The sequence below is a fragment of the Crinia signifera genome, chromosome 8 (assembly GCF_055691185.1).
Source record: "Crinia signifera chromosome 8, ASM5569118v1, whole genome shotgun sequence".
NCBI classification, from domain to species: Eukaryota; Metazoa; Chordata; class Amphibia; order Anura; family Myobatrachidae; genus Crinia; species Crinia signifera.
In genome coordinates this window covers 82,492,478-82,520,081 of record NC_139224.1, presented here as the reverse complement: position 1 = coordinate 82,520,081, position 27,604 = coordinate 82,492,478, and positions in this window count along the sequence as shown.

Sequence of the window (27,604 nt, the reverse complement as noted above, 5' to 3'; positions counted from 1 at the left end):
ACAGGACACAGGATATATGTCGTCACACTGGACACAGGATATATGTCGTCACACTGGAGACAGGATATATGTCGTCACACTGGAGACTGGATATATGTCGTCACACTGGACACAGGATATATGTCGTCACACTGGACACAGGATATATGTTGTCACACTGGACACTGGATATATGTCGTCACAGTGGACACAGGATATATGTCGTCACACTGGACAATGGATATATGTCACGCTGGACACAGGATATATGCCGGCACACATTACATGTCACACTGGACACAGGATATATGTTGTGACTTGTGACACTGGACACAGGATATATTGTCGTCACACTGGCCACTGGATATATGTCGTCACACTGGACACAGGATATATGTCGTCACACTGGACACAGGATATTTGTCGTCACACTGGACACAGGATATATGTCGTCACACTGGACACAGGATATATGTCGTCACACTGGACACAGGATATATGTCGTCACACAGGACACAGAATATATGTCGTCACACTGGACACAGGATATATGTCGTCACACTGGACACTGGATATATGTCGTCACACTGGACAATGCATATATGTCGTCACACTGGACAATGGATATATGTCACGCTGGACACAGGATATATGCCGGCACACATTACATGTCACGCTGGACACAGGATATATGTTGTGACTTGTGACACTGGACACAGGATATATTGTCGTCACACTGGCCACTGGATATATGTCGTCACACTGGACACAGGATATATGTCGTCACACTGGACAATGGATATATGTCACGCTGGACACAGGATATATGTCTTCACACTGGACACAGGATATATGTCGTCACACTGGACACAGGATATATGTCGTCACAGTGGACACAGGATATATGTCGTCACACAGGACACAGGATATATGTAGTCACACTGGACACAGGATATATGTCGTCACACTGGACACAGGATATATGTCGTCACACTGGACACAGGATATATGTCGTCACACTGGACAATGGATATATGTCACGCTGGACACAGGATATATGTCACGCTGGACACAGGATATATGTCTTCACACTGGACACAGGATATATGTCGTCACACTGGACACAGGATATATGTCGTCACAGTGGACACAGGATATATGTCGTCACACAGGACACAGGATATATGTAGTCACACTGGACACAGGATATATGTCGTCACACTGGACACAGGATATATGTCGTCACACTGGAGACTGGATATATGTCGTCACACTGGACACAGGATATATGTCGTCACACTGGACACAGGATATATGTTGTCACACTGGACACTGGATATATGTCGTCACACTGGACAATGGATATGTCATCACACTGGACAATGGATATATGTCACGCTGGACACAGGATATATGCCGGCACACATTACATGTCACACTGGACACAGGATATATGTTGTGACTTGTGAAACTGGACACAGGATATATTGTCGTCACACTGGCCACTGGATATATGTTGTCACACTGGACACAGGATATATGTCGTCACACTGGACAATGGATATATGTCACGCTGGACACAGGATATATGTCGTCACACTGGACACAGGATATATGTCGTCACACTGGACACAGGATATATGTCGTCACAGTGGACACAGGATATATGTCGTCACACAGGACACAGGATATATGTCGTCACACTGGACACAGGATATATGTCGTCACACTGGAGACAGGATATATGTCGTCACACTGGAGACTGGATATATGTCGTCACACTGGACACAGGATATATGTCGTCACACTGGACACAGGATATATGTTGTCACACTGGACACTGGATATATGTCGTCACAGTGGACACAGGATATATGTCGTCACACTGGACAATGGATATATGTCACGCTGGACACAGGATATATGCCGGCACACATTACATGTCACACTGGACACAGGATATATGTTGTGACTTGTGACACTGGACACAGGATATATTGTCGTCACACTGGCCACTGGATATATGTCGTCACACTGGACACAGGATATATGTCGTCACACTGGACACAGGATATATGTCGTCACACTGGACACAGGATATATGTCGTCACACTGGACACAGGATATATGTCGTCACACTGGACACAGGATATATGTCGTCACACTGGACACAGGATATATGTCGTCACACAGGACACAGGATATATGTCGTCACACTGGACACAGGATATATGTCGTCACACTGGAGACTGGATATATGTTGTCACACTGGACACAGGATATATGTCGTCACACTGGACACAGGATATATGTCGTCACACTGGACACTGGATATATGTCGTCACACTGGACAATGGATATATGTCGTCACACTGGACAATGGATATATGTCACGCTGGACACAGGATATATGCCGGCACACATTACATGTCACGCTGGACACAGGATATATGTTGTGACTTGTGACACTGGACACAGGATATATTGTCGTCACACTGGCCACTGGATATATGTCATCACACTGGACACAGGATATATGTCGTCACACTGGACAATGGATATATGTCACGCTGGACACAGGATATATGTCTTCACACTGGACACAGGATATATGTCGTCACACTGGACACAGGATATATGTCGTCACAGTGGACACAGGATATATGTCGTCACACAGGACACAGGATATATGTAGTCACACTGGACACAGGATATATGTCGTCACACTGGACACAGGATATATGTCGTCACACTGGAGACTGGATATATGTCGTCACACTGGACACAGGATATATGTCGTCACACTGGACACAGGATATATGTTGTCACACTGGACACTGGATATATGTCGTCACACTGGACAATGGATATGTCATCACACTGGACAATGGATATATGTCACGCTGGACACAGGATATATGCCGGCACACATTACATGTCACACTGGACACAGGATATATGTTGTGACTTGTGAAACTGGACACAGGATATATTGTCGTCACACTGGCCACTGGATATATGTTGTCACACTGGACACAGGATATATGTCATCACACTGGACAATGGATATATGTCACGCTGGACACAGGATATATGTCGTCACACTGGACACAGGATATATGTCGTCACACTGGACACAGGATATATGTCGTCACAGTGGACACAGGATATATGTCGTCACACAGGACACAGGATATATGTCGTCACACTGGACACAGGATATATGTCGTCACACTGGAGACAGGATATATGTCGTCACACTGGAGACTGGATATATGTCGTCACACTGGACACAGGATATATGTCGTCACACTGGACACAGGATATATGTTGTCACACTGGACACTGGATATATGTCGTCACAGTGGACACAGGATATATGTCGTCACACTGGACAATGGATATATGTCACGCTGGACACAGGATATATGCCGGCACACATTACATGTCACACTGGACACAGGATATATGTTGTGACTTGTGACACTGGACACAGGATATATTGTCATCACACTGGCCACTGGATATATGTCGTCACACTGGACACAGGATATATGTCATCACACTGGACACAGGATATATGTCGTCACACTGGACACAGGATATATGTCGTCACACTGGACACAGGATATATGTCGTCACACTGGACACAGGATATATGTCGTCACACTTGAGACTGGATATATGTCGTCACACTGGACAATGGATATATGTCGTCACACTGGACACAGGATATATGTCGTCACACTGGACACTGGATATATGTCGTCACACTGGACAATGGATATATGTCGTCACACTGGACAATGGATATATGTTACGCTGGACACAGGATATATGCCGGCACACATTACATGTCACACTGGACACAGGATATATGTTGTGACTTGTGACACTGGACACAGGATATATTGTCGTCACACTGGCCACTGGATATATGTCGTCACACTGGACACAGGATATATGTTGTCACACTGGACAATAGATATATGTCACGCTGGACACAGGATATATGTCGTCACACTGGACACAGGATATATGTCGTCACACTGGACACAGGATATATGTCGTCACAGTGGACACAGGATATATGTCGTCACACAGGACACAGGATATATGTCGTCACACTGGACACAGGATATATGTCGTCACACAGGACACAGGATATATGTCGTCACACTGGACACAGGATATATATCGTCACACTGGACACAGGATATATGTCGTCACACAGGACACAGGATATACGTCTTCACACTGGACACAGGATATATGTCGTTACACTTGGCACAGGATATATGTCGTCACACTGGACACAGGATATATGTCGTCACACTGGACACAGGATATATGTCGTCACACTGGACACTGGATATATGTCGTCACAGTGGACACAGGATATATGTTGTCACACTGGACACAGGATATATGTCGTCACAGTGGACACAGGATATATGTCGTCACACTGGACACAGGATATATGTCGTCACACTGGATATATGTCGTCACACTGGACACAGAATATATGTCGTCACACTGGACACAGGATATATGTCGTCACACTGGACACTGGATATATGTCGTCACACTGGACAATGGATATATGTCGTCACACTGGACAATGGATATATGTCACGCTGGACACAGGATATATGCCGGCACACATTACATGTCACACTGGACACAGGATATATGTTGTGACTTGTGACACTGGACACAGGATATATTGTCGTCACACTGGCCACTGGATGTATGTCGTCACACTGGGCACAGGATATATGTCGTCACACTGGACACAGGATATATGTCACGCTGGACACAGGATATATGTCATCACACTGGACACAGGATATATGTCGTCACACTGGACACAGGATATATGTCGTCACAGTGGACACAGGATATATGTCGTCACACAGGACACAGGATATATGTCGTCACACTGGACACAGGATATATGTCGTCACACAGGACACAGGATATATGTCGTCACACTGGACACAGGATATATATCGTCACACTGGACACAGGATATATGTCGTCACACTGGACACAGGATATATGTCGTCACACTGGACACAGGATATATGTCGTCACACTGGAGACTGGATATATGTCGTCACACAGGACACAGGATATATGTCGTCACACTGGACACAGGATATATGTCGTCACACTTGACACTGGATATATGTCGTCACAGTGGACACAGGATATATGTCGTCACACTGGACAATAGATATATGTCACGCTGGACACAGGATATATGTCGTCAAACTGGACACAGGATATGTCGTCAGTCGTCACACAGGACAGGACACAGGATATATGTCGTGAGTGACTCTGGACAATGGATAAGATATAGGCCGTCACACTGGACACAGCCCCTTGTATTACTGCAGCCCCTGTACACAGTGCACTACTCAGCAGCACTGCAGCCCCTGCGTGCGAGCACTGCAGCACCATACCTCCCAACTTTTGAAGGTCTGCATGCGGGACGATGCTCCTGCGCGCCGGAGGTGCGTCGAAATTTTCGGGGGCGTGGCCTAATTTGGGGCGTGGCCTATACTCGCGGCTCTTCCGTGAGGCCACGCCCCCATTTTGCCGCTATGGGGGCATGACCCAGAGGCTCTGTGAGCCTCTAGCCATGCCCCCAGTCCCCTGGGTGCGGGAATAGACGCTGTGCGCATCCGCACAGCGTTTATTCCCCGCTGCTTAGCAGCTGACAGGGGGGATTCCCAACAGCCCCCCCCACACCGCGGGACACTGCCGCCCGCGGGTGGGACATCGGGACAGGCCCTGACAATCGGGACTGTCCCGATAAAATCGGGACTGTTGGGAGGTATGCAGCACTGAGTTAGTTAGTTAAATCACAAAAAACACAGGGTTCAGGGCTAAATAAATCACAACACAGGGCTTAGGGCTAAATAAATCACAACAGGGCACGGGCCACAAGACAGCCCCTAGACAGTGGACACTGCAGCCCCTGCATGTGAGCACTGCAGCACCTAGTTAGTTAAATCACACTACAGGGCTCAGGCCTATAAACAGTCACTGACTCTCAAGTCTACAACACAGGGCAGTGAGGGCAGGTCACGGAGCACAGCACAGCACGGAGCACATGGCACGGAGCACAGCACAGGGCAGTGAGGGCACAGGTCAGGTCACGGAGCACATGGCACAGAGCACAGCACGGAGCACACGGAGCTTCCCAACCACCCTCTTCCATCTCCAAGATTGGAGTGAAGATGGCGGGGCGCGCGTGCGTCTTTTATAAGATCCCGCTCCCGCGAGAATCCGACAGCGCGATGATGACGTTCGGCCTCGTTATTGGTCCGGAATTCAAGCGGGAACTCCCGAGCCGGCTCGGATCTGGCCCGGATACCCGATATTCGGATCTGTCGGATCTCGGGGATCCGGACCCGCTCATCTCTACTATAAATACAGGGCCGTTGCAAGATTTTTCATCTCCAGTGACAAAAACAAAACATCAGCTTACTGCTCCCACGACAACTTGCACACCAATACTGCCTTTCCAGAAAGTGTGGAGGTCGTGTCTTAGTAGATCAAGACCTGCCTTTTGCAAAAAGTTCAATGCAGATGCCTCTCTGAGTCATTCTTCATTTTGTGATAGTGAGATTCAGGGGCACTGTACAGATTCTGAGGACCCTAGGCAGCTACCTAAAGTTGCCTAATGGTAGAGCCTGACCTGTGTGGATAACTTGTGAACACAATTCTGTGTAGCTCACCTTCAAACATACACAGGAGAAACCTGTATTGCAGCAGCCTACTAATCAGACACAAAAATTAAAGAGGTCTTCTTTTCCACCCAATACAACTCTTTCCAGTGGCAACTTCTGCAACAAAGCTACAGCCAACAACCATCTTCATGCACACTCTTATGTAAAATGGTAACTGAAATAATTCAAAACATCCAAGATCCTACATTTAAAAAAAAGGACATTTTGGGTGACATTCTATGCTTGGACTTAAATGCGCATGTTTTTTTTGCGCACCACATCGCTGCAAATCGCACTTTTTAAATTCGCACTTTTCTGTCAAAATTCGTATATTTAATGTGATGCGTTTTTGAGGCTGAAAAGTGCGAAGTGGTGCGATTTGCGGCGAATTGGTGCGCTGTCTTTAGTCCTGAAAATGTGCGATTTTCATGTCTGAAACCAGCCCCGGGCTCACTAAGCCGGTGCTGGTGACATAAAATCAGGTTCCCCGACAAATAGGGGTCCCCTTGATTTCATGAAACCAGCACCAGGCTCAAGGTCCGGCGCTGGTTCCCAAAATACGGGGGACAAAATGAATAGGGGTCCCCCGTATTTTAAGAACCAGCACCGGACACAACCAGCCAGCAGGGTAATGCCACAGCCGGGGGAAACTTATTATATAAGCTCCCGCGGCCAAAGCATTAACCCCCTGGCTGGTCAGCATGGGCAGGGGTCCTGGGGAAGTGGGGACCCCCCCAAATGAAGGGGTCCCCCCCCTCCAGGACTTACCAGCCCATGCTGATAGTCCGGGGCTGTCCCCGATGCCCCTGGGCGGTGGGCATCGGGCTGATGGCTTGTGTAAAAAAAAAATAAACTATTGTTTTGTACTGGCGAACTATGAGTCCCAGCAAGCCTACCCCGCATGCTGGGACTTGGAGAACCACAAGTCCCAGCATGCGGGGCATTAAAGGGCCCGCTGGCACTTGTAGTTCTGCAGTACAAAAAATAGTTAACAAAAACACACTGACACACTGTAAAATAAAAGTTTAATACACATAAAACACACACACACTGATACTTACCTACCTTGAGCCCGTAGGTCGGTCCCTGGATCCTGGGTCCGGCCTCAGGGGCTCCAGGGCAGAAGAGTCCGGTTCCGGGGCCTTGGTCCTGGTTCCGGGGCTGGTCCTGGGGTTCCGGGGCTCCTGGGCTGCAGAATCCGGGGTCCGGGATCCGAGGTAGTCCCCAGGGGTACCTAAGGAAGGAAATCCTACTCACCTGGTCCCCGGCGATGACCTCGGCATCCTCTCCGGTGACAGCGCTGCTCCCATCTGGTACCCGGCTCGCAGGACTTTGACAGGCGCAGAGATGTTTCCTCCTCGGCGTCTCTAGTCAGAATGATTTCTGGCCAATCAGGAGCCGAGAAAGTCGGCTCCTGATTGGCCAGAAATCATTCTGAATACAGACGCCGAGGAAGAAACATCTCTGCGCATCTAGAGCAGAGATGTTACTTCCTCGGCGTCTCTAGTTAGAATGATTTCTGGCCAATCAGGAGCCGACTTTCTCGGCTCCTGATTGGCCAGAAATCATTCTGACTAGAGACGCCGAGGAGGAAACATCTCTGCGCCTGTCAAAGTCCTGCGAGCCGGGTACCAGATGGGAGCAGCGCTGTCACTGGAGAGGATGCCGAGGTCGTCGCCGGGGACCAGGTGAGTAGGATTTCCTTCCTTAGGTACCCTTGGGGACTACCTCGAATCCCGGACCCCGGATTCTGCAGCTTAGGAGCCCCGGAACCCCAGGACCAGCCCCGGAACCAGGACCATGGCCCTGGAACCGGACTCTTCTGCCCTGGAGCCCCGGAGGCCGGACCCAGGATCCAGGGACGACCTACGGGCTCAAGGTAGGTAAGTATCAGTGTGTGTGTGTTTTGTGTGTATTAAACTTTTATTTTACAGTGTGTCAGTGTGTTTTTGTTAACTATTTTTTGTACTGCAGAACTACAAGTGCCAGCTGGCCCTTTAATGCCCCGCATGCTGGGACTTGTGGTTCTCCAAGTCCCAGCATGCGGGGTAGGCTTGCTGGGACTCATAGTTCGCCAGTACAAAACAATAGTTTTTATTCTTTTTTTTACACAAGCCATCAGCCCGATGCCCACCGCCCAGGGGCATCGGGGACAGCCCCGGACTATCAGCATGGGCTGGTAAGTCCTGGAGGGGGGGACCCCTTCATTTGGGGGGGTCCCCACTTCCCCAGGACCCCTGCCCATGCTGACCAGCCAGGGGGTTAATGCTTTGGCCGCGGGAGCTTATATAATAAGTTTCCCCCGGCTGTGGCATTACCCTGCTGGCTGGTTGTGTCCGGTGCTGGTTCTTAAAATACGGGGGACCCCTATTCATTTTGTCCCCCGTATTTTGGGAACCAGCGCCGGACCTTGAGCCTGGTGCTGGTTTCATGAAAGGGGACCCCTATTGTCGGGGACCCTGATTTTATGTCACCAGCACCAGCTCAGTGAGCCCGGGGCTGGTTATGCTCGGACGGGGGACCCCGCGGTCGTTTTTTTTTTATTTTAACCCTTTGTTTTATTTTTTACAGCAGAACCCTGCACAGAACATTGTGATCTGTGCAGGGTTCTGGCTATTTCGCCAAACAGAACCTGGTCTGAAATAGCTGCGCTAATTAGACACCTAAAAAGTGCGATGTGCAAATGCGCATTGCATTAAATAAGCGACTTGTATACTGTTCTGTACGAAAACATCTGGATGCGATAAAAATGCGAATTAATCTCGCACTTTTAGTCAGCATACCTTAACGCACATAATATGCGATTTCAGTCCCTTAGCGCATCCCATTAAATTGGCGATTTAATGGAAAAATGCGATATCGCCATTTTGTGGTCTAATTAACGCCAAAAAACGCAGATCTCATCCCATAGAATGTCACCCTTTGTCTCATTTTGAGAACCAAGAGTGGTGGGAGGAACCGAGCCATAAATTGGTAACACGTGGTACCCACAATTTCTGTCAGATTTCCCTGAATTGGAATGGCTTGGGAAAAGGATCACATACACAGGCATTCAGATGAAGAATTTGATCTTTATTTTATAAAGCTGGTCACAGCATACCAGATTAATTCCATAAGCAAGCGTCGTTACAGGCAGCAGCATATAGGTAATCACAGCATAAACAGACTGTTGCAAATGCTCCAGTAATCCCTACCATAGCCCACACCTCGGCCTATCTCTTGGGCAGATAATCCACCATCAAGAGCATTTGCACTCTTCCCTGGAAACACTTATATCAGTAGATCACAGGTGCTGCTTATTACACCCCTGGCTTCTGCTACTGCTGCATAACCTGGTCTGGATCCTCCACATTACTCTTATGTGGAGATATGCTACTATTTAAAATTTCAGATGTTATTTTTGTGCTTATTTTTTTCTACCTTCCATAAAATAAAATGTACATCTCTTCATGAGTGTATTTATTAAAGTGCAGGCTTGTAAAACTAGAGATATTGTTCGCAGCAACCAAATTAAGATATCATTTTATAGAAAGAACTAAAAGACCACACATTATCATTATTTAGCGAAGTAAAAGTATTTTTCTATAATGAAACTTGTGTAATTTATAGACAGGAAACATATGCTAGCTATATCTGGTGACAAATATCCCGTCCACAGTGCTAAAGGAAATCCTTTAGGAGAATTTATCATAATAATGATTAGCATTAAGATTACAACCAGAATGCCGTTTCCTGATATTTTGTCTTATCAAAATGAAATGTCAATTTTCTTATTTCCTATTATAAATATTTTGCAAGCCAACTCACAATTAAGAAATACTGCAGGAGACTAGCCGGTTAGGGTGGGATTGTTGCAATTTGATAAAACTGCTACTGGTCCCCAGGGCAGGATAATGCCTTCAGGGGGCCTGGGTCGCTTTAGAAAGCGGGGCCCCCCTAACTTGTCATTACTGGCTGCAAAGTGCATGGGAGAATATTACACTGTCAAAACATAGGGTAAAGCCAGGATAAACTCAATGGGTAACTGCATGTGTTAATATAAACACACACACACATATATATATATATATATATATATATATAATGTTCCGTGATCTCCCGGAACTCCTGCTCCCCCGTGGGGCTCGCTTGCTCCGGTGCCCTTCTCAAGGCACAACGCTGTGACCAATAAATAATCCAAAAAAATTGATGGCACTTGGAGGCTTGTAGTCAGGTGAAGAGGAAAAAGGTGCTTTTTTAATCCAGCATAAGCGACGTTTCGGGGACTATGTCCCCTTCATCAGTATCCTGATGAAGGGGACATAGTCCCCGAAACGTCGCTTATGCTGGATTAAAAAAGCACCTTTTTTCTCTTCACCTGACTACAAGCCTCCGAGTGCCATACATTTTTTTGGATTATATATATATATATATATGAGAGATATAGGAGGTTATTCTGGTTGGTGCGTAAATTTCAGAATTCTTTCGGAGCGGTCCGCACGCCACGCTGTGCGGACATCGTACGAAGAAACGCCCACCAGTCGCATTTGGATGGACTCACACTTTAAGAATAGGGCGTCTTTACGGACGACATCCAAACCTTGTGTGTGCGGTGGACACACACATATTCTGCACGGTCTTACAGCGTCTGCACGGTCTTACCGCGTCAAAACGGACGGGAACCTGCCCATACGCACCGATGCGGTGTATTTTCGCAAAACTCACCACTATTATCTGAATTCAGAAATCGGTCACATGACCCACTTTTGCAATTAGGCAACCTCATTAAAAAGTGTTTGTTTGGAATTGGAATCAATTAACCCCTTCCTGACAGAGCCAGTTTTTGCGTTCCTGACAGAGCCCTTTTTTTCAAATCTGACATGTATCACTTAAGTGGGGATAACTTTTTTTTGCTTTTACTTATCCCAGTGATTTTGAGATTGTTTTTTCGTGACACATTGTACTTCAAATTAGTGGTAAATTTGGGTCGATACAGTCTGTGTTTTTTTGTGAAAAATACCAAAATGTCGTAAAAAAATGGAAAATTTAGCAATTTGCAAAATGTTAAATTTTCTGCTTGTGAGACAAATAATCATACCACTCAAAATAGTTAATAACTAACATAGACCATATGTCTACTTTATGTTTCCATCATTATTTCAACTTCCTTTTAATTTTTTTGGACACTAGGAGGCTTACAATATGAATAGCAAATTCTAAAATTTTCAAGAAAATTTCAAACACTGATTTTTTTAGGGACCAGTTCAGTTCTGATGTGACTTTGAGGGACTTGTATGTGAGACACCCCCATAAATGATACCATTTCAAAAACTGCACCCCTCACAGTATTCAAAACAGCATTTTGGAAGTTTGTTAACCCTTTAGGTGTTTCACAGGAATTAAAACAAAGTGTAGGTGAAATTTCAAAATTTAATTTTTTTTGCAGATTTGCAATTTTAATACATTTTTCTAAGGAACACAGTACATTTTACTAGAGAAATGTGACTAAAAATTGATTCCCCCAATTCTTTTGTTTTCATAAATATCCTATATGTGGCCCTAGTGTGCACGTTGACCAAACCACAGGCTTCATAATAGAAGGAGCACCTACTTGATTTTGGAGCCTCCTTTTTATGAGATTATTTTTTAGGCACCATGTAGGTTTCTAGGCACCATAAGATGCTAAAATTTAGGAACCCCCCCACAAGTGACCCCATTTTGCAAACTACACCCCTCAGGGAATTCATCTAGGGGTATAGTGTACATTTCAAACCCCCAGGGGTTTCACCAATTGTGGTACAACTGGGCAGTGAAAATGAAAAATTAAATTTTTTACACAAAAATGCAGTTCTGGCTCAAAATTTTTCATTTTCAGAAGGTATGAAGGAGAAAAAGCAACCCAAAATCTGTGCCCCAATTTCTCCCGAGTACGGCAATGCCTCACATGTGACCAAAAAATACCATTTGGGTGCATGGCAGGACTCAGAAAGGAAGGAGTGATTTTTGGATTTTGCAGCTCAGATTCTGGTGGAATGTTGGTGGGTGCTATGTTGCATTAGCAAGACCCCCCAAGCACCAATACAGTGGAACCCCCCCACAAGTGACCCCATTTTGCAAACTACACCCCTCAGGGAATTCATCTAGGGGTATAGTGTACATTTCAAACCCCCAGGGGTTTCACCAATTTTGATACAACTGCGCAGTGAAAATGAAAAATTACATTTTTTTACACAAAAATGCAGTTCTGGCTCAAAATTTTTCATTTTTAGAAGGTATGAAGGAGAAAAAGCACCCCAAAATCTGTGCCCCAATTTCTCCCGAGTACGGCAATGCCTCACATGTGACCAAAAAATACCATTTGGGTGCATGGCAGGACTCAGAAGGGAAGGAGTGATTTTTGGATTTTGCAGCTCAGATTCTGGTGGAATTTTGGTGGGTGCTATGTCGCATTAGCAAGACCCCCCAAGCACCAATACAGTGGAACCCCCCCACAAGTGACCCCATTTTGCAAACTACACCCCTCAGGGAATTCATCTAGTGGTATAGTGTACATTTCAAACCCCCAGGGGTTTCACCAATTTTGATACAACTGGGCAGTGAAAATGAAAAATTACATTTTTTTACACAAAAATGCAGTTCTGGCTCAAAATTTTTCATTTTCAGAAGGTATGAAGGAGAAAAAGCACCCCAAAATCTGTGCCCCAATTTCTCCCGAGTACGGCAATGCCTCACATGTGACCAAAAAATACCATTTGGGTGCATGGCAGGACTCAGAAGGGAAGGAGTGATTTTTGGATTTTGCAGCTCAGATTCTGGTGGAATTTTGGTGGGTGCTATGTCGCATTAGCAAGACCCCCCAAGCACCAATACAGTGGAACCCCCCCACAAGTGACCCCATTTTGCAAACTACACCCCTCAGGGAATTCATCTAGGGGTATAGTGTACATTTCAAACCCCCAGGGGTTTCACCAATTTTGATACAACTGGGCTGTGCAAATGCAAAATTACATTTTTTACACAAAAATGCAGTTCTGGCTCAAAATTTTTCATTTTCAGAAGGTATGAAGGAGAAAAAGCACCCCAAAATCTGTGCCCCAATTTCTCCCGAGTACGGCAATGCCTCATGTGTGACCAAAAAGTGGCAGGACTCAGAAGGGAAGGAGTGATATTTGGATTTTGCAGCACAAATTCTGGTGGAATGTTGGTGGGTGCTATGTCGCATTAGCAAGACCCCCAAAGCACCAATACAGTGGAACCCCCCCACAAGTGACCCCATTTTGCAAACTACACCCCTCAGGGAATTCATCTAGGGGTATAGTGTACATTTCAAACCCCCAGGGGTTTCACCAATTGTGGTACAACTGGGCAGTGAAAATGAAAAATTACATTTTTTTACACAAAAATGCAGTTCTGGCTCAAAATTTTTCATTTTCAGAAGGTATGAAGGAGAAAAAGCACCCCAAAATCTGTGCCCCAATTTCTCCCGAGTACGGCAATGCCTCATGTGTGACCAAAAAGTGGCAGGACTCAGAAGGGAAGGAGTGATATTTGGATTTTGCAGCACAAATTCTGGTGGAATGTTGGTGGGTGCTATGTCGCATTAGCAAGACCCCCAAAGCACCAATACAGTGGAACCCCCCCACAAGTGACCCCATTTTGCAAACTACACCCCTCAGGGAATTCATCTAGGGGTATAGTGTACATTTCAAACCCCCAGGGGTTTCACCAATTGTGGTACAACTGGGCAGTGAAAATGAAAAATTACATTTTTTTACACAAAAATGCAGTTCTGGCTCAAAATTTTTCATTTTCAGAAGGTATGAAGGAGAAAAAGCACCCCAAAATCTGTGCCCCAATTTCTCCCGAGTATGGCAATGCCTCATATGTGACCAAAAAATACCAGTTGGGTGCATGGCAGGACTCAGAAGGGAAGGAGTGATTTTTGGATTTTGCAGCTCAGATTCTGGTGGAATGTTGGTGGGTGCTATGTGGCATTAGCAAGACCCCCGAAGCACGGTGAAATGATGAACCTAATAATCCATAGATGTGTGGTATATTTTAAAACACTCCTTTATACATAGGCCGGGTTTGTCGGGGCAAGTTTCACAGTGGAAAATAGTTTCCTTTCTTATTCCCTTTTTATAGCAAACTTTGCACCTTTTTTGTGTCCTGCCCTTTCTTGCAGTGGAGGGGATTTCGTTCGGAAAATGCTGCCCTGGTACAATACGGGGGCCAGTACTAGAAGTACTGGGGCCCTCTGCCTGCTGGTTCCCAAATATTAGGCCCTTTATGACTTCCTCTTGAAAGTGCATAAATGTCCCCCTCTGGCTGGTAGAACGGAATAGCACATAAGCGTTATACAGTGCCATCTGGATGATATACACGGCCAGCTTCTTGTACCAGATTTTTGTTTTCCGCAGGGCACTGTACGGCTTCAGTACCTGATCTGAAAGATCCACTCCGCCCATGTACCTATTGTAATCCAGGATACAATTAGGTTTTGAGGTGTGGGTACTGGTACCTCGTACAGGGACGGAGGTGGTACTGTCTCCGTGAATTGTTGTCAGTATAAGGACATCCCTCTTGTCCTTATATTTGACCAACAACATATTTTCGGTGCATATTCCCCTGCTTTCACCCCTTCTCATTACTTGGGCAATGTGCGTTTTTGGGAGGCCTCTTTGGTTCTTGAGCACAGTACCGCAAGCTGCTGTACCTCTTGAACCAAGGGCCTTAAACAGGGGGATGCTAGTGTAAAAGTTATCCACATAGAGGTGATAACCTTTATCCAGGAAGGGGTGCACTAAATCCCAGACAATTTTTCCACTAACACCTACGAGGGAGGGGGGGCATTCTGGCGGTTCAATTCTTGAATCCTTCCCTTCATATACCCTAAACCTGTGAGTGTACCCTGAGGTGCTTTCACACAGCTTATACATTTTTATGCCATACCTTGCCCTCTTACTGGGAAGGTACTGGCGGAATTTAACCCTTCCTTTAAAATGTATAAGGGACTCGTCTATGCAAATGAATTTATCTGGGATGTACATCTCTTCAAATTTGGCACTGAAATGATCAATGACCGGCCTGACTTTGAATAGCCGGTCAAAGGTGGGATCATCTCTGGGTGGGCACAGTGCATTATCGTTGTAATGCAAAAATTTAAGGATCGTCTCAAATCGAGCCCGGGGCATGGCCATACGGTAAAATGGGGTGCTGTACAGAACATCTGTACTCCAATATTGCCTAATTTCTGGCTTTTTTACTATGCCCATATGAAACACCAGACCCCAAAACGCCATCATCTCTACTGCATCTACAGGGGTCCACCTAGCAAATGATGACGTGGGGTTTTGAGCAATAAACTGCTGGGCATATAAATTAGTTTGGTCCACCATTAAATTTATAAAATCATCAGAGAAAAATAATTTGAAAAAGTCAATTTCTCTGAGACCTGTGGAATCAAATTGGATTCCTGGCATGGCCAAAAACTCAGGAACCTGGGGCTCAAAATTGTCTGGTGGTGGGGTCCATACGAGATCAATTATTGGGGGGGGTCTCAGCTGCTCTACGGGGGCGTCTTTGAGGGGGTCCCTCATCACCAGAGGAGGAAGAGGAGCTTAAGACGAATCCTTCAAATTCCCCGCTTGCATCACTGGCTGTGTCAGAGTCAGAGGCAAGCATGGCATATGCCTCCTCCGCTGAATACATTCTTCTGGATGACTGGGATGACATTTGGGATGACATTTGGGATGCCATTTTTATTTTTGTGTTACTGGTAGTGAAATGTTTCAACACGTGTATAGTGTAGGGGGGGGGTACAAACTTTATTTCAACCCGGGGGGTATGTAGTGTGTAGTGTGTATGTAGTGCAGAAAAAAAAAATACTTTATACAAAAAAAAAAATTGAAGGGGTTAAAAAAAAAAAAATTGAAGGGGTTAAAAAAAAAAATGAAGGGGTTAAAAAAAAAAAAAAAAGTTCCTGCGCCAAAAATTGAGCACAGATGTTGGTCAGTAACGTCCGTCACTGAACAGCGCTCAAAGGCAACAGGAATTTGATCAAAAAAAAAAAAAAAATAGATCAACCCTGTGCCGAAAAAGCTGATCAGTGATGTACGTCACTGATCAGCGCACAGTGGCCACAGGACACCCACAAAATCACAGTGTGTGTAAAAAAAAAATTAAAAAAAGACCCCACAGCACCCACAAAAAAAAAAAAGGTGATCAGTGATGCGACACTGATTACCAGTGAGGGGCAGCAGGTGCACAACCTTTGGTGCAACTGACAGTGCAACTGGCAGCAACTGACAGGTATATATATAAAAAAAAAAACTCTGCACCCCCAAAAAGTTGCTGATCACCTCAGATATAGTGATCAGCACAAAAGGCGGGGGCAGCAGACACAAAATTTAGCACTCTCTATCACTCTCTGTCACTATCTCTCTCTATCTCTCTATCTCTCACTATCTATCACTCTATGACACTGCAGCAGCAGCACTGACAGTTATATATATGAAAAATAACCCCTGCACCCCCAAAAAGTTGCTGGGGGTGCACAAAAGGGGGGCAGCAGACACAAAATATAGCAGTCTCTATCACTCTCTGTCACTATCTCTCTCTATCTCTCTATGGCCCTTATTCTGGTTGGTGCGGCCGGAGCCGCATATGCGGCTCCGACCGTGCAGGCGAATCCCCGCCTTCCATACGGATCGCCACGGCCGTCCGTACGCGGACATGTGGCGGTCCGCATGAAAATGGCGGGGGATACGCCTCCACCATCTTGGAGCAGCCCCCTGCCTTCGATGGTCGCCGACCATCGAAGGCAGGGCCGCACGCTCCACCAGATCCCGCACCCATAGACCTCACGGACACTTGTCCGTGTGAAAGCATGTATGGGGGCGGGCAGCTGACATCCGGCGATGTCAGATGGCCGCCCCCAACACATGCGTCACAGCCTCATTACCATGCGTACGCCCCGCGTTTGCATGGGAACGCCCATGAAACGCGGGGCGTATGCATAGGGAAATGAGGCTAAGTAGCCCCTCATGCCCCTATCCACCCCCTTTGCGGCGGTAAAAAAAAATGTGCGGCGATTTCGCCTGCACATGCGCAGAGTGCCCTCTGCACATGCGCAGAGCGAAAACATCGGCGGAACGGCCGCAAGCGGCCGTTTCCGCTTAGATCAGAATAAGGGCCTATCTCTCACTATCTATCACTCTATGACACTGCAGCAGCAGCACTGACAGGTATATATATATATAAAAAAAAACCTGCGCCCCCAAAAAGTTGCTGATCAGTTAATTTATACTGATCAGCACAAAAGGGGGGGCAGCAGTCAGTTATATAAAAAATATATAGCACAATCTGTCACTATCTCTCTCTATCTCTCTCTCTCTATCTCTCTCTATCTCTCTCTATCTCTCTATCTATAACTCTATTACACTGCAGCAGCACAAAATATAGCACTCTCTGTCACTAGGCCTCTCTATCTCTCTCTATCTCTCTCTCTCTATCTCTCTATCTAATAACTCGCAGCAGCACAACACAGCACAACACAGCACAGGATGTCACAAGAAGAAGCAAGATCCAGGCAGTGATCAGGTAAGTATTTAGCAAGGTTCTGGTCAGTATATGGCGGCAGCTGGGCACGGTGACCGCACTGCACGCAATTCCAGACCGGAATGGCGTCTGCAGTGCAGTCACCGTTAGTTTAAACCCCCCTCCATGGCTGTGATTGGTCCGTCGGTCCGACGAACCAATCACGGCCTTTGGGGGCGGGCGGGGTGAGGTGGGGTGACACCAGTGTCACCCTTACACCCCGCGGTGATTGGTGCTGTACTTTACAGCACCAATCACCTCCGATCCCGTGTCACCGGCGAACGTTATTCGCCGGTGACACAGAAAACGCTGTGAATGGCTGTTCACACTGAACAGCCAATCACAGCGATCGCCGACGGGGGGGCGGCATCGCAGCCCCCCCTGGGCATGCAGGGACATGTCTGCTGTCAGGGACAGCAGACATCGTCCCTCTGTCACTGCGTCTCTAGACGCAGTGACAGTTTGAAGTCATGACGTATATATACGTCATGTGTCGGGAAGTACTTCCCGGCCATGACGTATATATAGGTCAAATGTCGGGAAGGGGTTAAATCCTAATAGATACTTAAACACATTACTACCACATTCATTACAGACTTTAACCCTTACATCATGTGAAGTGCTATTTATTCATTGTCACCCCTTTATCTAGGTTTTATGTATGCATATTATATCATAATTGCACGTGAAATGCAATATTCTACAATGTGCTAATTATTACTAACACATACTAAAGAAAACTTAACAACAGTTATAAACACAGTCTGTGTGTGTGTATTTGGTGTTTGGATAATGTTAATTGCTCTGCAATTATAGTACATTTGTGTATTGCAAGGATCTGCACACTACAATAACATACATCTATATACAGTATGTACCTTTTGCTACTTAAAAATATTCTAAACAATTTACACATATACTGTTTAATGTAAAAAAAAACACACAGACAACTTCTAACTGTAATCAACTATTTATTTTTGTAACAACATATTTAAAAGTAAAAATGTAAAAAAAAAAAAGATCTGCCAGGACCAGGTGCAGGTGTTCCCTGAGTCGCAGGAGGGCCCCACGTACACCCTCATCTGCTTGGGTAGGCTCATCTGTGGGCATGTTAAAGGGGGTAAAATTAGTAATGATAATCATGAATACATTTAACATAGTCATACATAAATCTAATAAATGCAAGGTGACATGTGTGTGTGTGTGTATATATATATATATATATATATATATATATATATGTATGTAGAGACATATATAAATATATATGACACATACATGCATACAAACTAAACGTAAAGCCTGTTTTTGTCCCTCTACCCTTTACTCTGTAGAAGACCTCACAGTCATAGTGCTCCTTCTGAATCCCAACCCACCCATGACTAAGCTATGAGAAGCATGTAATGAGCTCCACCAATAACAACTCATGATGCATTATGTATACATAACACTTTCATCCGCCTGCACCACCTCACAGGCCTCCTCCTCCTCCGGCTCGACCTCCTTCACTTCATCCCTGGCCTCCTCCACCGCCACCACCTCCTCCTCCACTTCCTCCGCCACCACCTCCTCCTCCACTTCCTCTGGCACCTCCTCCGCCTCCACTTCCTCCAGCACCACCTCCTCCTCCATCTCCTCCGGCACCTCCTCCCGGGCCTGCCCCGCCTCTGCCTCCTCCCGGGCCTGTCGTGCTCGATCCCGTGCTGTGTTGGAGAAAAGAAACATTAGTGCCAATTAAGGGTCATTGGGGCAGATGTATTAAGCCTTAGCAAGAGATAAATGCGAGGGTGATAAGTAGAGATAAATGTCCAGCCAATCAGCTCCTTGCTGACTTTTTTCAAACACAGCCTGTAACATGGCAGTTATGATGTGATTGGATGGACGTGTATCTCTCCTTATCACCCTTGCATTTATCTCTTGTTAAAGCTTAATACATATGGCCCATTGTATGCATCACAATCAATAATCCTATAGAATTACATTTTATATCCACATGACTGCATGTCAAAGAGGAAGTAGCACACATATAGTGTATGGCATGTTAAACTCATGATCAGCCAGTTTACATTATTGACTTTAACCCCTTCCCGACATTTGACGTATATATACGTCATGGCCGGGATGTACTTCCCGACACATGACGTATATATACGTCATGAATTTAAACTGTCCCCGCGTCTATAGACGCGGTGACAGTTTAAACATGTCTGCTGTCCCTGACAGCAGACATGTCCCTGCATGCCCAGGGGGGGTGGCGATGCCTCCCCCCCGTCGGCGATCGCTGTGATTGGCTGTTCAATGTGAACAGCCAATCGCAGCGTTTTCCTGTGTTACCGGCGAATATGACGCTCGGTAACACAGGTGTCAATCACCGCCGGGTGTGAGGGGGCATGAGGGGGTCACCGGTGATGACGACACCTCACCCCACCTGCCCCCAAGGCTGTGATTGGTCCGTCGGACCGACGGACAAATCACAGCCAAGGCGCGTCATTTAAACTAACGGTGACTGCGCTGCAGGTGCCATTCCGGTCTGGAATTGCGTGCAGAGCGGTCACCGGCCACTCTGTCGTGCTATACATACCTGAACCTTGCCTGATACTTACCTGATCACCGCTGATCACCGCTGGTAGCGTGCTGCCAGCAGCTGGATGCTTCCTGGATCTTGTGACTTCCTGTGTGCTGCTGCTGCAGTGTCATAGAGTCACAGATAGTGAGAGATAGTGACAGATAGTGACAGAGAGTGACAGAGAGTGATAGAGAGTGCTATATTTTGTGTCTGCTGCACCCCTTTTGTGCTGATCAGTATATCTGTGCTGATCAGCAACTTTTTGGTTTTTTTTTTTATATATATACCTGTCAGTTGCACCAAAGGTTGTGCTGCCTGTGCAACTGACTGCTGCCCCCCCTGCTGCCCCCCCTTTTGTGCTGATCAGTTTAAATTAATTAACTGATCAGCAACTTTTTGGGGGTCCAGGTTTTTTTTTTATATATACCCTGTCAGGTTGCACCCACAGTTGTGTGCCTGCTGCCCCTCACTGCTAATCAGTGTTGCATCACTGCATCACTGATCTGCAGTTTTTTTTTTTTTTTTGGAGAGTGCAGTGAGGTTTTGTTTTTACACCCACGTTGCTTTTGTGGGTGTCCTGTGGCCGCTGATCAGTGACGTACATCACTGAACAGCATTTTTGGCACAGGGTTGATATCATTTTTTTTCTGCAGTTTTTTTAAATTGTTTTTTTTTTTTTGGAGAGTGCTGTGGTTTATTACACCCACGTTGCTTTTGTGGGTGTCCTGTGGCCGCTGATCAGTGACGTACATCACTGAACAGCATTTTTGGCACAGGGTTGATATAATTTTTTTTCTGCAGTTTTTTTAAATTGTTTTTTTTTTGGAGAGTGCTGTGGTTTATTTATTTTTTTTATTGTTTTTACACCCACGTTGCTTTTGTGGGTGTCCTGTTGCCTTTGAGCGCTGTTCAGTGACGGACGTTACTGACCAACATCTGTGCTCAATTTTTGGCGCAGGACCTTTTTTTTTTTTTTTTAACCCCTTCAATTTTTTTTTTTTTTATTGGGATCAAATTCCTGTATAAAGTATTTTTTTTTCTGCACTACATACACACTACACACTACATACCCCCCGTGTTGAAATAAAGTTTGTACCCCCCCTACACTATACACGTGTTGAAACATTACACTTACAGAAACACAAAAATAAAAATGGCATCCCAAATGTCATCCCAAATGTCATCCCAGTCATCCAGAAGAATGTATTCAGCGGAGGAGGCATATGCCATGCTTGCCTCTGACTCTGACACAGCCAGTGATGCAAGCGGGGAATTTGAAGGATTCGTCTTAAGCTCCTCTTCCTCCTCTAGTGATGAGGGACCCCCTCAAAGACGCCCCCGTAGAGCAGCTGAGGCCCCCCCCCCCCAAAAGATTGATCCCGTATGGACCCCACCACCAGACAATTTTGAGCCCCAGGTTCCTGAGTTTTTGGCCATCCCAGGAATCCAATTTGATTCAACAGGTCTCAGAGAAATTGACTTTTTCAAATTATTTTTCTCTGATGATTTTATAAATTTAATGGTGGACCAAAGTAATTTATATGCCCAGCAGTTTATTGCTCAAAACCCCACGTCATCATTTGCTAGGTGGACCCCTGTAGATGCAGTAGAGATGATGACGTTTTGGGGTCTGGTGTTACATATGGGCATAGTAAAAAAGCCAGAAATTAGGCAATATTGGAGTACAGATGTTCTGTACAGCACCCCATTTTACCGTATGGCCATGACTCGGACTCGTTTTGAGACAATCCTTAAATTTTTACATTACACCGATAATGCACAGTGCCCACCCAGAGATGATCCCACCTTTGACCGGCTATTCAAAGTCAGGCCGGTCATTGATCATTTCAGTGCCAAATTTGCAGAGATGTACATCCCTGAAAAATTTATTTGTATCGACGAGTCCCTTATACATTTTAAAGGAAGGGTTAAATTCCGCCAGTACCTTCCCAGTAAGAGGGCAAGGTATGGCATAAAAATGTATAAACTGTGTGAAAGCACCTCAGGGTACACCCACAGGTTTAGGGTATATGAAGGGAAGGATTCAAGAATTGAACCGCCAGAATGCCCCCCCTCCCTCGTAGGTGTTAGTGGAAAAATTGTCTGGGATTTAGTGCACCCCTTCCTGGATAAAGGTTATCACCTCTATGTGGATAACTTTTACACTAGCATCCCCCTGTTTAAGGCCCTTGGTTCAAGAGGTACAGCAGCTTGCGGTACTGTGCGCAAGAACCAAAGAGGCCTCCCAAAAACGCACATTGCCCAAGTACTGAGAAGGGGTGAAAGCAGGGCACAATCCACCGAAAATATGTTGTTGGTCAAATATAAGGACAAGAGGGATGTCCTTATACTGACAACAATTCATGGAGACAGTACCACCTCCATCCCTGTACGAGGTACCAGTACCCACACCTCAAAACCTAATTGTATCCTAGATTACAATAAGTACATGGGCGGAGTGGATCTTTCAGATCAGGTACTGAAGCCGTACAGTCCCCTGCGGAAAACAAAAATCTGGTACAAGAAGCTGGCCGTGTATATCATCCAGATGGCACTGTATAACGCTTACGTGCTATTCCGTTCTACCAGCCAGAGGGGGACATTTATGCACTTTCAAGAGGAAGTCATAAAGGGCCTAATATTTGGGAACCAGCAGGCAGAGGGCCCCAGTACTTCTAGTACTGGCCCCCGTATTGTACCAGGGCAGCATTTTCCTAACGAAATCCCCTCCACTGCAAGAAAGGGCAGGACACAAAAAAGGTGCAAAGTTTGCTATAAAAAGGGAATAAGAAAGGATACTATTTTCCACTGTGAAACTTGCCCCGACAAACCCGGCCTATGTATAAAGGAGTGTTTTAAAATATACCACACATCTATGGATTATTAGGTTCATCATTTCACCGTGCTTCGGGGGTCTTGCTAATGCCACATAGCACCCACCATTCATTCCACCAGAATCTGAGCTGCAAAATCCAAAAATCACTCCTTCCCTTCTGAGTCCTGCCATGCACCCAACTGGTATTTTTTGGTCACATATGAGGCATTGCCATACTCGGGAGAAATTGGGGCACAGATTTTGGGGTGCTTTGTCTCCTTCATTCCTTGTGAAAATGAAAAATTTTGAGCCAGAACTGCATTTTTGTGTAAAAAATGTAATTTTTCATTTGCACAGCCCAGTTGTATCAAAATTGGTGAAACCCCTGGGGGTTTGAAATGTACACTATACCCCTAGATGAATTCCCTGAGGGGTGTAGTTTGCAAAATGGGGTCACTTGTGGGGGGGTTCCACTGTATTGGTGCTTCGGGGGTCTTGCTAATGCGACATAGCACCCACCAACATTCCACCAGAATCTGTGCTGCAAAATCCAAATATCACTCCTTCCCTTCTGAGTCCTGCCATTTTTTGGTCACACATGAGGCATTGTCGTACTCGGGAGAAATTGGGGCACAGATTTTGGGGTGCTTTGTCTCCTTCATTCCTTGTGAAAATGAAAAATTTTAAACCAGAACTGCATTTTTGTGTAAAAAATTTAATTTTTCATTTTCACTGCCCAGTTGTACCACAATTGGTGAAACCCCTGGGGGTTTGAAATGTACACTATACCCCTAGATGAATTCCCTGAGGGGTGTAGTTTGCAAAATGGGGTCACTTGTGGGGGGGTTCACTGTATTGGCAGGGGCGGATTTAGGGATGAGGGCGCCCCTAGGCACAACAATAATGTTTACTAAGTAGGACAGTTTATAGGGGCAGTATCTGCATGTCCCATACATTTACACTCTATTTAAGATGGAATATAGTACAGTACAGTGGATATTTTGCAGTTATTGGTACATTTTGGGCTGACAGTACTATCACAGGCATCCAAGTGCTGCCCCCAAACATGTGCCGCCCCTAGGCCGGTGCCTCACGTGCCTAATGGGAAATTCGGCTCTGTGTATTGGTGCTTCGGGGGTCTTGCTAATGCGACATAGCACCCACCAACATTCCACCAGAATCTGAGCTGCAAAATCCAAAAATCACTCCTTCCCTTCTGAGTCCTGCCATGCACCCAAATGGTATTTTTTGGTCACATGTGAGGCATTGCCGTACTCGGGAGAAATTGGGGCACAGATTTTGGGGTGCTTTGTCTCCTTCATTCCTTGTGAAAATGAAAAATTTTGAGCCAGAACTGCATTTTTGTGTAAAGAATGTAATTTGTCATTTGCACAGCCCAGTTGTATCAAAATTGGTGAAACCCCTGGGGGTTTGAAATGTACACTATACCCCTAGATGAATTCCCTGAGGGGTGTAGTTTGCAAAATGGGGTCACTTGTGGGGGGGTTCCACTGTATTGGTGCTTCGGGGGTCTTGCTAATGCGACATAGCACCCACCAACATTCCACCAGAATCTGAGCTGCAAAATCCAAAAATCACTCCTTCCCTTCTGAGTCCTGCCATGCACCCAAATGGTATTTTTTGGTCACATGTGAGGCATTTCCGTACTCGGGAGAAATTGGGGCACAGATTTTGGGGTGCTTTGTCTCCTTCATTCCTTGTGAAAATGAAAAATTTGGAGCCAGAACTGCATTTTTGTGTAAAAAAATTAATTTTTCATTTTCACTGCCCAGTTGTACCACAATTGGTGAAACCCCTGGGGGTTTGAAATGTACACTATACCCCTAGATGAATTCCCTGAGGGGTGTAGTTTGCAAAATGGGGTCACTTGTGGGGGGGTTCCACTGTATTGGTGCTTCGGGGGTCTTGCTAATGCGACATAGCACCCACCAACATTCCACCAGAATCTGAGCTGCAAAATCCAAAAATCACTCCTTCCCTTCTGAGTCCTGCCATGCACCCAAATGGTATTTTTTGGTCACATGTGAGGCATTGCCGTACTCGGGAGAAATTGGGGCACAGATTTTGGGGTGCTTTGTCTCCTTCATTCCTTGTAAAAATGAAAAATTTTGAGCCAGAACTGCATTTTTGTGTAAAAAATGTAATTTTTCATTTGCACAGCCCAGTTGTATCAAAATTGGTGAAACCCCTGGGGGTTTGAAATGTACACTATACCCCTAGATGAATTCCCTGAGGGGTGTAGTTTGCAAAATGGGGTCACTTGTGGGGGGGTTCCACTGTATTGGTGCTTCGGGGGTCTTGCTAATGCGACATAGCACCCACCAACATTCCACCAGAATCTGAGCTGCAAAATCCAAAAATCACTCCTTCCCTTCTGAGTCCTGCCATGCACCCAAATGGTATTTTTTGGTCACATGTGAGGCATTGCCGTACTCGGGAGAAATTGGGGCACAGATTTTGGGGTGCTTTGTCTCCTTCATTCCTTGTGAAAATGAAAAATTTGGAGCCAGAACTGCATTTTTGTGTAAAGAAAATAATTTTTCATTTTCACTGCCCAGTTGTACCACAATTGGTGAAACCCCTGGGGGTTTGAAATGTACACTATACCCCTAGACGAATTCCCTGAGGGGTGTAGTTTGCAAAATGGGGTCACTTGTGGGGGGGTTCCTAACTTTTAGCATCTTATGGTGCCTAGAAACCTACATGGTGCCTAAAAAATAATCTCATAAAAAGGAGGCTCCAAAATCAAGTAGGTGCTCCTTCTATTATGAAGCCTGTGGTTTGGTCAACGTGCACACTAGGGCCACATATAGGATATTTATGAAAACAAATGAATTGGGGGAATCAATTTTTAGTCACATTTCTCTAGTAAAATCTACTGTGTTCCTTAGAAAAATTTATTAAAATTGCAAATCTGCAAAAAAAAAATGAAATTTTGAAATTTCACCTACACTTTGTTTTAATTCCTGTGAAACACCTAAAGGGTTAACAAACTTCCAAAATGCTGTTTTGAATACTGTGAGGGGTGCAGTTTTTGAAATGGCATCATTTATGGGGGTGTCTCACATACAAGTCCCTCAAAGTCACATCAGAACTGAACTGGTCCCTAAAAAAATCAGTGTTTGAAATTTTCTTGAAAATTTGAGAATTTGCTATTCATATTTTAAGCCTCCTAGTGTCCAAAAAAATTAAAAGGAGGCTGAAATAATGATGGAAACATAAAGTAGACATATGGTCTATGTTAGTTATTAACTATTTTGAGTGGTATGATTATTTGTCTCACAAGCAGAAAATTTAACATTTTGAAAATTGCTAAATTTTCCATTTTTTTACGACATTTTGGTATTTTTCACAAAAAAACACAGACTGTATCGACCCAAATTTACCACTAACTTGAAGTACAATGTGTCACGAGAAAACAATCTCAAAATCACTGGGATAAGTAAAAGCAAAAAAAAGTTATCCCCACTTAAGTGATACATGTCAGATTTGAAAAAAAGGGCTCTGTCAGGAAGGCAAAAACATGCTGCGTCAGGAAGGGGTTAAAAAGTTGAACAATCCTGCCCCTGATTTGCTGGAGCAAATCTGGCTGTCGCCTCCGGAGGTCTGACCATCGCCTCTTAAGCTGGACGATGGTCCTCCGCACCTGGGTGCGGGCGAATATTCGGCGACGGGCCGCTGCATAAGCACTACGCTTCTGCCGATTTGTTATAAAAGGCCCTGCATGGCCCAGCCTTCTCTCCATAACGGAGACCAATGTCCTGAGCTCCGCAGGCGAAAATGGGGCTGCTCTGCCATAGGCCACCATCTTAGCAATGGCACAATACATCCAATCATTTCCTGTAATTGGTTGTTCACAGTGAAATTTGTTAATAACTTTATTGATCATTTTAACATTAACAGCGT